This window comes from Nerophis lumbriciformis, linkage group LG08 (genome assembly GCF_033978685.3).
Source record: "Nerophis lumbriciformis linkage group LG08, RoL_Nlum_v2.1, whole genome shotgun sequence".
NCBI classification, from domain to species: domain Eukaryota; kingdom Metazoa; phylum Chordata; class Actinopteri; order Syngnathiformes; family Syngnathidae; genus Nerophis; species Nerophis lumbriciformis.
In genome coordinates, this window is record NC_084555.2 from 48,266,447 (window position 1) to 48,280,655 (window position 14,209).

The 14,209-nt window shown below is 44.8% G+C and overlaps 1 protein-coding gene across 1 annotated transcript in view; it reads right to left on the reverse strand.

Annotated features, from left to right (window-relative positions):
* Positions 1-14,209, reverse strand: part of LOC133611942 (transmembrane protein 116) — a 485,483-nt gene that overhangs the window by 302,779 nt on the left and 168,495 nt on the right. The window contains exons 10-11 of the mRNA XM_072913718.1: positions 5,995-6,125; positions 5,855-5,898 (exon numbers count right to left, since the gene is read on the reverse strand). The gene's annotated coding sequence lies outside the window, so the exon portion shown is untranslated. The remainder of the gene's footprint in view (positions 1-5,854; positions 5,899-5,994; positions 6,126-14,209) is intronic.

Sequence of the window (14,209 nt, forward strand, 5' to 3'; positions counted from 1 at the left end):
GCGTCGTGTTGGATGTTGCCTACTTCCTGTTTACATGAGGGGGGGGCGAGTGTTGGATGTTGCCTTGTCATTTGTACTTCCTGTTTACATGAGGGGGCGCCGTGTTGGATGTTGCCTACTTCCTGTTTACATGAGGGGGGGGCGAGTGTTGGATGTTGCCTTGTCATTTATACTTCCTGTTTACATGAGGGGTGGCGCCGTGTTGGATGTTACCTTGTCATTTGTACTTCCTGTTTACATGAGGGGGCGCCGTGTTGGATGTTGCCTACTTCCTGTTTACATGAGGGGGTGGCGCCGTGTTGGATGTTACCTTGTCATTTGTACTTCCTGTTTACATGAGGGGGCGCCGTGTTGGATGTTGCCTACTTCCTGTTTACATGAGGGGGGGGCGAGTGTTGGATGTTGCCTTGTCATTTGTACTTCCTGTTTACATGAGGGGGCACCGTGTTGGATGTTGCCTACTTCCTGTTTAAATGAGGGGGGGCGAGTTTTGGATGTTGCCTTGTCATTTGTACTTCCTGTTTACATGAGGGGGTGCTGTGTCGGATGTTGCCGACTTCCTGTTTACATGAGGGGGGGCGCGTGTTGGATGTTGCCTACTTCCTGTTTACATGAGGGGGGGCGCGTGTTGGATGTTGCCTTGTCATTTGTACTTCCTGTTTACATGAGGGCGGGGCGCCGTGTTGGATGTTGCCTACTTCCTGTTTACATGAGGGGGGGCGAGTGTTGGATGTTGCCTTGTCATTTGTACTTCCTGTTTACATGAGGGGGCGCCGTGTTGGATGTTGCCTTGTCATTTGTACTTCCTATTTACATGAGGGGGCACCGTGTTGGATGTTGCCTACTTCCTGTTTACATGAGGGGGGGCGCGTGTTAGATATATCCTTGTCATTTGTACTTCCTGTTTACATGAGGGGGGCGCCGTGTTGGATGTTGCCTACTTCCTGTTTACATGAGGATGTTGCCTTGTCATTTGTACTTCCTGTTTACATGAGGGGGGCGCCGTGTTGGATGTTGCTTACTTCCTGTTTACATGAGGATGTTGCCTTGTCATTTGTACTTCCTGTTTACATGAGGGAGGCGCCGTGTTGGATGTTGCCTACTTCCTGTTTACATGAGGATGTTGCCTTGTCATTTGTACTTCCTGTTTACATGAGGGGGGGGCGCCGTGTTGGATGTTGCCTTGTCATTTGTACTTCCTGTTTACATGAGGAGTGGCGCCGTGTTGGATGTTGCCTACTTCCTGTTTACATGAGAGCGGGGCGCCGTGTTGGATGTTGCCTTGTCATTTGTACTTCCTGTTTACATGAGGAGTGGCGCCGTGTTGGATGTTGCCTACTTCCTGTTTACATGAGAGCGGGGCGCCGTGTTGGATGTTGCCTACTTCCTGTTTACATAAGGGGGGGGCGCTGTGTTGGATGTTGCCTTGTCATTTGTACTTCCTGTTTACATGAGGAGTGGCGCCGTGTTGGATGTTGCCTACTTCCTGTTTACATGAGGGGGCGCCGTGTTGGATGTTGCCTACTTCCTGTTTACATGAAGGGGGCGCCGTGTTGGATGTTGCCTTGTCATTTGTACTTCCTGTTTACATGAGCGGGGCGCCTTTTTTGATGTTGCCTACTTCCTGTTTACATGAGGGGGGGCGCGTGTTGGATGTTGCCTTGTCATTTGTACTTCCTGTTTACATGAGGGGGTGCCGTGTTGGATGTTGCCGACTTCCTGTTTACATGAAGGGGGCGCCGTGTTGGATGTTGCCTTGTCATTTGTACTTCCTGTTTACATGAGCGGGGCGCCTTTTTTGATGTTGCCTACTTCCTGTTTACATGAGGGGGGGGCGCCGTGTTGGATGTTGCCTTGTCATTTGTACTTCCTGTTTACATGAGGGGTGCCGTGTTGGATGTTGCCGACTTCCTGTTTACATGAAGGGGGCGCCGTGTTGGATGTTGCCTTGTCATTTGTACTTCCTGTTTACATGAGGGGGCGCCGTGTTGGATGTTGCCTACTTCCTGTTTACATGAGGGGGGCGCCGTGTTGGATGTTGCCTACTTCCTGTTTACATAAGGGGGCGCCGTGTTGGATGTTGCCTTGTCATTTGTACTTCCTGTTTACATGAGGGGGGTGCCGTGTTGGATGTTGCCGACTTACTGTTTACATGAAGGGGGCGCTGTGTTGGATGTTGCCTTGTCATTTTTACTTCCTGTTTACATGAGGAGTGGCGCCGTGTTGGATGTTGCCTGCTTCCTGTTTACATGAGGGGGGGCGCGTGTTGGATGTTGCCTTGTCATTTGTACTTCCTGTTTACATGAGGGGGTGCCGTGTTGGATGTTGCCGACTTCCTGTTTACATGAAGGGGGCGCCGTGTTGGATGTTGCCTTGTCATTTGTACTTCCTGTTTACATGAGGAGTGGCGCCGTGTTGGATGTTGCCTGCTTCCTGTTTACATGAGGGGGGGCGCGTGTTGGATGTTGCCTTGTCATTTGTACTTCCTGTTTACATGAGGGGGTGCCGTGTTGGATGTTGCCGACTTCCTGTTTACATGAAGGGGGCGCCGTGTTGGATGTTGCCTTGTCATTTGTACTTCCTGTTTACATGAGCGGGGCGCCTTTTTTGATGTTGCCTACTTCCTGTTTACATGAGGGGGGGGGCGCCGTGTTGGATGTTGCCTTGTCATTTGTACTTCCTGTTTACATGAGGGGTGCCGTGTTGGATGTTGCCGACTTCCTGTTTACATGAATGGGGCGCCGTGTTGGATGTTGCCTTGTCATTTGTACTTCCTGTTTACATGAGGGGGCGCCGTGTTGGATGTTGCCTACTTCCTGTTTACATGAGGGGGGCGCCGTGTTGGATGTTGCCTACTTCCTGTTTACATAAGGGGGCGCCGTGTTGGATGTTGCCTTGTCATTTGTACTTCCTGTTTACATGAGCGGGGCGCCTTTTTTGATGTTGCCTACTTCCTGTTTACATGAGGGGGGGGCGCCGTGTTGGATGTTGCCTTGTCATTTGTACTTCCTGTTTACATGAGGGGTGCCGTGTTGGATGTTGCCGACTTCCTGTTTACATGAATGGGGCGCCGTGTTGGATGTTGCCTTGTCATTTGTACTTCCTGTTTACATGAGGGGGCGCCGTGTTGGATGTTGCCTACTTCCTGTTTACATGAGGGGGGCGCCGTGTTGGATGTTGCCTACTTCCTGTTTACATAAGGGGGCGCCGTGTTGGATGTTGCCTTGTCATTTGTACTTCCTGTTTACATGAGCGGGGCGCCTTTTTTGATGTTGCCTACTTCCTGTTTACATGAGGGGGGGGCGCCGTGTTGGATGTTGCCTTGTCATTTGTACTTCCTGTTTACATGAGGGGGGTGCCGTGTTGGATGTTGCCGACTTACTGTTTACATGAAGGGGGCGCTGTGTTGGATGTTGCCTTGTCATTTGTACTTCCTGTTTACATGAGGAGTGGCGCCGTGTTGGATGTTGCCTACTTCCTGTTTACATGAGAGCGGGGCGCCGTGTTGGATGTTGCCTTGTCATTTGTACTTCCTGTTTACATGAGCGGGGCGCCTTTTTTGATGTTGCCTACTTCCTGTTTACATGAGGGGGGGGCGCCGTGTTGGATGTTGCCTTGTCATTTGTACTTCCTGTTTACATGAGGGGTGCCGTGTTGGATGTTGCCTACTTCCTGTTTAAATGAGGGGGGGCGAGTGTTGGATGTTGCCTTGTCATTTGTACTTCCTGTTTACATGAGCGGGGCGCCTTTTTTGATGTTGCCTACTTCCTGTTTACATGAGGGGGGGGCGCCGTGTTGGATGTTGCCTTGTCATTTGTACTTCCTGTTTACATGAGGGGTGCCGTGTTGGATGTTGCCGACTTCCTGAAGGGGGCGCTGTGTTGGATGTTGCCTTGTCATTTGTACTTCCTGTTTACATGAGGGGGCGCCGTGTTGGATGTTGCCTATTTCCTGTTTACATGAGGGGGGCGCCGTGTTGGATGTTGCCTACTTCCTGTTTACATGAAGGGGGCGCCGTGTTGGATGTTGCCTTGTCATTTGTACTTCCTGTTTACATGAGCGGGGCCCTCCACGTGCAAGACCGAATCCACCCAAAAAAGTCACTTAACAAGAAGCCAAAAAGTGCAAAAACAACAATGCTCGCGCCGGAGGAGCCGTGAACGACTGCAGGGACACAACATTAGGTACACCTGCAGACTGCAGCACGGATTTCATATTTCATTCATTCACAACTCCTCCAACACGAACACCACTGTTCCCGCACTTATAAATAAAGGTAAGACCAAAAAAACGTTTTTTTTTATTAAATGTGCTTTTTTGTGTGCTACAGTTTGTATGTGTAAAGTTAAAGTTAAGTTAAAGTACCAATGATTGTCACACACACACTAGATGTGGTGAAATGTGTCCTCTGCATTTGACCCATCCCTTGATCACCCCCTGGGAGGTGAGGGGAGCAGTGGGGAGCAGTGGGCAGCAGCGGCGCCGCGCCCGGGAATAATTGTTGGTGATTTAACCCCCAATTCCAACCCTTGATGCTGAGTGCCAAGCAGGGAAGAATGCTGGTATGAGCTTTTAAACATAACCCGTTAACTGCTGCCAATCAAATGGTGAATAAGATACTCTTTAGGGTTCATATGTTTGTAAATCTGACTGTGATGAAGTCAGTGACTCACCAGTCATGAACCTCACCGTACATCACTGATATATATATATATATATATATATATATATATATATATATATATACATATATATATATATGTCTTAATAAGGTTATCCAAAAAATAGTGCTCGATACCGTAGTAGAGCGCAATATATGTAAGTGTGGGAAAAAAATCACAAGACTACTTCATCTCTACAGGCCTGTTTCATGAGGGGTTCCCTCAATTAAAATCTCCTGATGATTGAGGGAACCCCTCATGAAACAGGCCTGTAGAGATGAAGTAGTCTTGTGATTTTTTTCCCACACATACATATACATATATATATATATATATATATATATATATATATATATATATATACATACATATATATATATATATATATATATATATATATATATATATATATATATATATATATATGTATATATATATATATGTATATATATATATACATATATATGTATATATATATATATATATATATATATGTATATATATATGTATGTAAATATATATACATATATATATATATTCCTTGTGCACTAATTGACTGAAAGATATATATATATATATATATATATATATATATATATGTATATATACAGCCCGGCCTCCGGCAAAAAATGCTTTAATTGTAATTTTGAAGAATTCATTTGAATGTGCATGAACTATTTCTGTTCAAAATTGTTAGAAATGTCACATGTTAAATATTAACTCAGTGCTTGAAATAAGAAATTATTACTTCAAAAAAGCAGTTTTATACTTGTGAGTGTTGATGGCACAGCTTTGCAACAGTTGATATTCTAGTTTCAAGCATTTTTTACTCAATATAGGTCATCAAATCTCAGCAACAAGCTGTAATATCGTACTGAGATCATTTAGGTCCAAAACACTTAAAACAAGTAAAACACTCTAACATAAAATCTGCTTAGTGATAAGAATTATCTTATCAGACAGAAAATAAGCAAATATCACCCTTATTTGAGATATTTAATCTTACTTAGATTCCAGTTTTTGCAGTGTGGGTGTTTTGTAGGGCGCATATGAGAAATTTCAAGTCATGCCGATTATTTCGGACAAATGATGTTGAACAAAAGCATCATCTTGTAGTGCAATAAGTCAGTACATTACAGAACAGGCATGCTTTAACCACCCAGGAGAAGTCAGAGATAAAAAAGAATGGTTACCTGGGAGTTAGTGAAATCAAATACACTGTGGAGAGAACATCAATCTGGAAAGCAAATGAATAAAATAAAAGGCCACACTGAGATAATCAAGTGTTTTTTTCTAGTTCATTTCCACACAGCCAGAATTGAGTATTCTTTACCTGATAAGCACTCAGTGTCCCGTTGAGATCCATGGTGGAGAAATCAGTCAGGGCAAAAAGTCACGTTGTAAACTCGGAGAGAAACTAACTTCCCCCATGACAGACTTTAGAAGAAATGTGCACTCACTCACCTGCGACAACAAAAAAGTCAGAGCGGGAGAAAAAAAAAAAAAGTCACGTGATGCTGCTTTCACTTCACCTGCCCGATTGTGTGTGTGTGTGTGTGTGTGTGTGTGTGTGTGTGTGTGTATGTTCTGGCAATGCTTACTTAATGGGGACATGGCTCTGTTTACACAGTCACCTTTAGGGGACCTCTGACAGTATGGGGACAAAAAAACAGGTCCCCTAAAGGGAAACCTTTTTAATGATTTGTCTCCTCCAGGCTAGACTACTGCAACGCACTTCTTGTCGGGATCCCCAGCAAGAACATCCAGAAGCTGCAATACGTACAGAATAGTGCTGCTAGGATCATACTTGCCAACCTTGAGACCTCCGATTTCGGGAGGTGGGGGGAGGGGTGGGAGTGGGCGGGGTCGGGGTGAGACGGGGGCGTGGTTGGGGGCGTGGCTAAAAGGGGAGGAGTATATTTACAGCTAGAATTCAACAAGTCAAGTATTTCATATATATATAGATATTAGAGATGCGCGGATAGACAATTATTTCATCCGCAACCGCATCAGAAAGTCGTCAACCATCCGCCATCCAACCGGCCTAACATTTGATCAGAACCGCACCCGCCCGCACCCGCCCGTTGTTATATATCTAATATAGACGATGCAAGGCATTAGTGAGGTTATAAAGCTTTTGCCTGTTAAAGAAAGGAGACTGATCCAATGCAGCACAGACATTCGCGTGCCACGCTGTCACGACCCAGACGCACACCAGTGCGCAATCATATGGGAGCCGCGCTGAGCGCACCTCCAAGCGCGTCTCGCTGCCGGCGACGGCCGGGTATGGGCCCGACGCTCCAGCGCCATCCATTTTCAGGGCTAGTTGATTCGGCAGGTGGGTTGTTACACACTCCTTAGCGGGTTCCAACTTCCATGGCCACCGTCCTGCTGTCTATATCAACCAGGGTGAGCCCCACCCCTTTCGTGAGCGCACTGCGCGCGGAGTGACCCCTGTTACGCGCCCCCGGCAACAGGGGTGGCGGGCAGGTAAGCTGCGCGGGCGGAGCGTGCGGAGTGACCCCTGTTACGAGCCCCCGGCCACGGGGGTGGCGGGCAGGTAAGCTGCTTACCTGCTGCGCGTGACGCCGGCCGCGGCGAAGGCGGACGAGGCGGGGTGTCGGTGCGGTGGGCGCGGTGGTGACCCTGGACGTGCGTCGGGCCCTTCTCGCGGATCGCCTCAGCTACGGCTCCTGGTGGGGCCGTCTCGGGGGAAGGGGTCTCGGTCCCAGACCCCGGCGAGGCGTCCCTTCTCCGCTCCGTAAAAGTGTCCATCTCTTTTTTTTTTTTTCTTCTGTTGTGGCATATGCTGCAGGTGCCTGCTCGTTTTTCGTATGTGGGTAACAACATTTAACTATGTATATATATTTCCGAATTGGTTTAACTGCCACCCGCCTGAATCTATTTAAAATCTAATTTTTTTTATTTCAACCACCCGACCCGACCCGACCCGCGGATAAAATCTAATTTTTTAAAATTTCATCCGCCCGATCCGCGGATAATCCGCGGACTCCGCGGTTGTGCCCGCAAACCGCGCATCTCTAATATATATATATATATATTTATTTTATTATATATATATATATATATATATAAAATTAATACTTGAATTTCAGTGTTCATTTATTTACACATATACACACACATAACACTCATCTACTCATTGTTGAGTTAAGGGTTGAATTGTCCATCCTTGTTCTATTCTCTGTCACTATTTTTCTAACCATGCTGAACACCCTCTCTGATGATGCAAAATGTGTGGCACGCACAAAAGTGCTTTCATCAAATGCACTAGATGGCAGCATTGTCCTGTTTAAGAGTGTCACAACATTGCTGTTTACGGCAGACGAACTGCTTTACGGTATACAAAAACGTGACTGCTGTTGTTGTGTGTTGTTGCCGCGCTGGGAGGACGTTAATGAAACTGCCTAACAATAAACCCATGAGGACCTGAGTCCGCCTGAATTTCGGGAGATTTTCGAGAGAAAATTTGTCCCGGGAGGTTTTCGGGAGAGGCGCTGAATTTCGGGAGTCTCCCGGAAAATCCGGGAGGGTTGGCAAGTATGGCTAGGATCCTGATGAGAGTACGAAAATACGACCACATCACACCAACTCTCAAATCCCTTCACTGGCTTCCTGTTCTACTCAGGATTGAATTCAAAGTCTCCCTACTAACCCACCAGTGCCTCCATGGAAATGCCCCCCTCTACCTCAAAGAACTAAATACAGTTCGTCGCTACATCTGTAACTGCAAGTTAAAACTCTACTATGCAAAGCAAAAGCCATTTATCAACAACACCCAGAAACGCCGCCGGCTTCTCTGGGCCCGAGATCATCTAAGATGGACTCATGCAAAGTGGAAAAATGTTCTGTGGTCTGACGAGTCCACATTTCAAATTGTTTTTGGAAATATTCGACATCGTGTCAAAGGGGGAAGCGAGCCATCCAGACTGTTATCGACGCAAAGTTGAAAAGCCAGCATCTGTGATAGTATGGGGGTGCATTAGTGCCCAAGGCATGGGTAACTTACACATCTGTGAAGGCACCATTAACGCTGAAAGGTACATACAGGTTTTGGAACAACATATGCTGCCATCTAAGCGCCGTCTTTTTCATGGACGCCCGTGCTTATTTCAGCAAGACAATGCCAAGCCACATTCAGCACGTGTTACAACAGCGTGGCTTCGTAAAAAAAGAGTGCGGGTACTTCCTTGGCCCGCCTGCAGTCCAGACCTGTCTCCCATCGAAAATGTGTGACGCATTATGAAGCGTATATGTATGTATATATATATGTATGTATATATATATGTATGTATATATATGTATATTTGTGTGTATGTATATGTATATATATGTATGTATATATATATATATATATATATATATATATATATATATATATATATATATATATATATATATATACATATACATTTTATATGTGGGATCTGAGCCGAGGATGTAGTTGTGGCTTGTGCAGCCCTTTGAGACACTTGTGATTAAGGGCTATATAAATAAACTTTGATTGATTGATTGATTGAAAATACGACAGCGGAGACCCCGGACTGTTGAACGACTGAAGCTCTACATAAAACAAGAATGGGAAAGAATTCCACTTTCAAAGCTTCAACAATTAGTTTCCTCAGTTCCCAATCGTTTATTGAGTGTTGTTAAAAGAAAAAGTGATGTAACACAGTGGTGAACATGCCCTTTCCCAACTACTTTGGCACGTGTTGCAGCCATGAAATTCTAAGTTAATTATTATTTGCAAAAAAAAAAAAAAAAAAGTTTATGAGTTTGAACATCAATATCTTGTCTTTGTAGTGCATTCGGGTTGAAAAGGATTTGCAAATCATTGTATTCCGTTTATATTTACATCTAACACAATTTCCCAACTCATATGGAAACGGGGTTTGTATCAATAGAAATCCTATAGTGAACATACCCTGGACAAGTCATTAGGTACCCAATCTAATAAGCTCCAATGCAAGAGCTACAGTATATTACAAAAGTATGCTATACAAAGACAGAAATGCTCAAAGGTAATCATGTAACAATGTTTTATTTTTGTGGCTAGTTGTGGCTAGGTTGCAGTACAAGATATGTAGGCGAATAAGCACCCCAAAAAATATATAATCTAAACGGAGTATCTTTGTATTCGTAATGACAGAATGTTTGTATTATTCATCCTAATATGTTCATTAAATTGTCCAAGTGTAATTGATGTTGCTGCACCGACGCAATTCGTCGGCGATCACTCGAAACGAGTATGATTGTCCTCCTGTTGGTGGGACTGCCTTCAGGAGAACGCCTGTGCGTGGAATCTTTTAAAGTGGGGAGATTGGTGCACAGACAGCCACCACACTGTCATTGGCAAAGAGAAGGCCAGCGTCCAATGGCATGGAGACCAAGCCAATTGGGGACCCATCTTTGCTGCAGCCTTCTTCCGCCTTTGTGACCATTGTGGAGCTTCCATGCAACCATCATTCGCCCACTCCACCGTTGAGGTCTTTTATGCAATAACGCAGAGGTAGATAGATAGATAGATAGTAGGGGTGTAACGGTACGTTGTATTGAACCCTTTCGGTATGGGGGGTTCGGTTCGGTTCGGAGGTGTACCGAACGAGTTTCCACACGAACATATTAAGCTAAGCTAAAGTCTTAACAAGCTGCTCCGCTTCCTTCTGCCTGTCTCTGTCAGAACTCTACATAGCACCCAGCATTGTCCCACCCACACAACCATCTGATTGGTTACATACAGAGCGGTAACAGCCAATCAGCAGTGCATATTTTGTCATTTTATTTAATCTGAGCAACAATTTGAGGCAGTTTAATGTGGATTAACGTGGGAAGAATTATTATAGTGTTCCCAATGTTAAAAGGATAAAGCCATTGTTTACAAATTTGGTAAATAAATAACCAAAACATTTATATTTTGTTGTTTTCTTATTGTACCGAAAATGAACCAAACCGTGACCTCTAAACTGAGGTACGTACTGTCGGAGGCAGATATTTACATATATCCGTATTTAAGTGTTACTTCTTTATTTTCATAATCATATTACAAAACAGCTGGTGTTTTTCTTCCAATTGTGATCTTTTGGTTGTCTGCAAATACTGTGTGCTAACCTTGAATATGGAATGTAAGAAAGAGAGATACTCCTTCTTCTTATCTATTCTTCTGTCCAGCTGCAGAGGAAAATGGGCATGTGTTTGGGCTGGAAAGACAAGACAGCGAGGGTGGGAGGGAGAGAGACTTTATAGAAGAGAAGGTTTCCATTTTTGAGAGGAGACCATCTTAGCTGCGTGATTGAATGTTCTATGCTGGACTGGTCTCATTTATATTTACAAAGCTTTGCAAATATATACAAAATACCTATTCTGTCTCTGGTGGTTCTTTTACTCAGCTTTAAGTGTCGTAAAGAGCTTGGGAGCGACGACCAGAAACTTGAAATCCCTGGGAGGAACAACTGGTCCAAACGCAACAGTACCCAACCAAATTTTTTGTGTATTGTTACACAAAAAAATGTTTATTGATTCCTTCAGGAGAGTTCCCTCAGGAAAATTAAAACGGTGTCAAAGTCCTTTTCACTGAGGGCCACTTGGACGTTATGTTTGGCCCCAGAGGACCGCTTCTAACAATGAATACTATTATTAAACCATATTTGTAAGTATTTCATTAGTAGATTTAAAAAAAATTAAAATGTAAAAAAAAAAAAGGTAATGTAGGAGCCAAATAGAGAGCCATACTTGAATCTATGTTTATTTTATTATTTTGAGTGATTGATGTGTGTATGTCAGTGTGCACCCTTTGCAGGTGGTGAAAAGTTCCCACGCAAGCCTATAAGGGGCAGGAGCGTGCTGGGCGCGTGATTGGCAGTCGGGCACCAGCATACCGTCTTTGACCTCACCTGTCTGTAGACCTCAGCTTTATATAGGCTAACATTTATTTTGTTTCCCGAGTATTCTGTTCCTTGATTTTTGTAAATAAAACAATCTTCAATTGCGCTGCTGGATCAGTTTGAATTAGTGGATGGATAGCGGGAAAAGGAAGAATTCGTGACAAGGAAGGCTGTGTATATGGTGTGAGTCAGACAAGATGCCCGCGCCACAAGTGGAACAAACATTTGAAACAAAGGGGTTATAGGAACAATCACTTTCAGTGTTTTACGCCACTTCAAGTTGTCAAAGACGCGCTGTGGAAGTACAGCCGACAGGATTGCGCACCAAACAGGAAGAAAGGCCAAAAGCGCATGCTTGGTGCAGAAGAACAAAGGACTTCTTTCATTTAAGGTTTGTGATAAACCATCAAACTCATTCGTTAAAAGGACTCTATAGTAATATAAAGTGAGTTTTTTTTGGACATTATCATGCAAGAAAAGTTTATTTTTGGGACCGCGATCACCGCGTAATGATTTTTAAAGGTTGCATTACAAACATTTGGTGAAGGGCTTGCGCGCGCGCGCGCCCGACGGCCCGTGAACGGACATTTAATTCCCCAAAAGGATAAAGACTGTTATTGAAACCTTTTATATTCGCTTGGAAGTGTAAATGTTTTTTGATGCACCAAGTGAAGGATTTTTGTTGATTAAAAGAGGAAAATGTCAGCTAATAATTCAGCCGAAGGAGAGGAAATGACGTCAATTGCGCAGGAGGCTTCTCGTGTGCGCGCCGCCACAATAGGCAAAATGTCACACATAACAAGGCGAATGAACATTGTGCGCAATTTGATGGTGGATGCAGAGGCTTTAAAAGAAGTGAAAATAAATATGAGCAAGTTTAATGAATTCCTAATGGAGTTTAAATCTCTGCACAGATCATATTCTGAAGGTTTAGAGCCAGACGAGCGAAGGGATGATGACCAAACATGGTATCAGCCTAAAATTGCTCTTATAGATGCCTTTGAAGCTGAGGTGTCCCGATGGATATCAGATCTTGAAAACCCCTCAACCCACACCTGTGCTCCTCCACCTAAGGACATTGCTATATTTAAAGACAGTGATTTATTAACTGGTCATTTTAAGGACAATTTAGAAGCGGCGGACAGCCTATATAGGCATGAACTAACTGGTCACCCAGGCATAGTGTCAAGCAGGGAGGCATCAGTCAAGTCCTCCAGTTCAGGACGGTCATCCAATAATTCCTCTTCATCATTGCGGATTAGAGTGGAGGTGGAGAAGGCTGCTTTGACAGCCAGGGCAGCAAGGTTGCAGGAAAAGCATGGTATTGAAGAACAGGAGTTAATGTGCAGAAAAAAAAGAGAGGCTTTGGAGTTGAAAACAGAAATAGAGGCGGCTAATGCTAAAATTAACTACTTGAGGGAAGTAGAAGGTTTAGTGGTGCATGGTGCAGATCAGAGAGCAGTGGTTACAGGGGTAGCATTTGATCCATCCGGGTGTGGTTCACCTGTGGGAGGCCCAGTGGTTAGGCCCAAGGAAGGAGTTCAGATGCAGTTCCCCACTACTCTGTTCGATGCATCTATACCCCAAGTTCCACCTGCCAGCTTCCAACCTCAACAGGCCCCAATTCAGCATGCCAGCCTCCAACTCCAACCCCAACCTCAGCAGGCCCCAACTCAACTGCAGCAGGTCCCAGTTCTACCTCTGCAGGCCCCAGGTCAGCCTGCCGGTCTCTATCCCCAGCAGGCCCCCGTTCACCAAGCTGTGCCTGCCAGTTTCCAGTTCCAACCTCAACAAGCCATCCCCAGCTCAACACAGAACAATCAGCTGATCAAAATTCTGGAAGCCCAAAATGAACTGACAAAAATTCTTGTGAAACAGCAGCTTCTGTCCACTCTCCCACAAGGAAGTGTTCCCCTCTTTGATGGACAAATCTTGGAGTACAAGTCATTCATCCATTCCTTTGAACACATGGTCGAAAGTAAAACTGACAATGACAGGGACAGGTTGCAGTTTCTCATCCAGTACACAAAAGGCCATGCTCAAAAGCTAGTCAAAAGTTGTGAATATATGTCACCAGATAGAGGCTACCAGAAAGCCAAAAGGTTGTTAAAAGAGAACTTTGGTCATGACTTTAAAATTGCCTGTGCTTATCTCGATAAGGTCCAGACCTGGCCTCAAATCAGGGCAGAGGATTCCAAATCTTTGCAGGAGTACGCCATGTTCCTCAGGAGCTGCTGTAATGCCATGGAGGAGACGGAGTACATGGACGAACTGGACACAGTGGCCAATATGAAAAACATTGCGTTTAAGTTGCCCTTCAAGCTGAAGGAGAAATGGCGCAACAAAGCCTATGAGCAGCAGGAAGAGCACAACCGCAAGGTGAGGGTTTTAGACCTGGTTAGCTTTATAGAAAAGCAAGCTCGTGTGGCAGCCCATCCAGTCTTTGGAGAGCTAAGGGTACAGGAGCAGTCAGCCAGCATAGGAAAGGCTAGCGCTAGACCCTCTGTAAAGCCACAACACTCAAAGTTAGCTGGTAGTAGTTTTGCTACGAGTATTACTATTAGCCCAATGGAGTCCAAGCCAGAGTCTGAGTCAGAGCCCATTTGTCCACTTTGTAAAAACAAACACCCACTAGAGTTGTGTAGA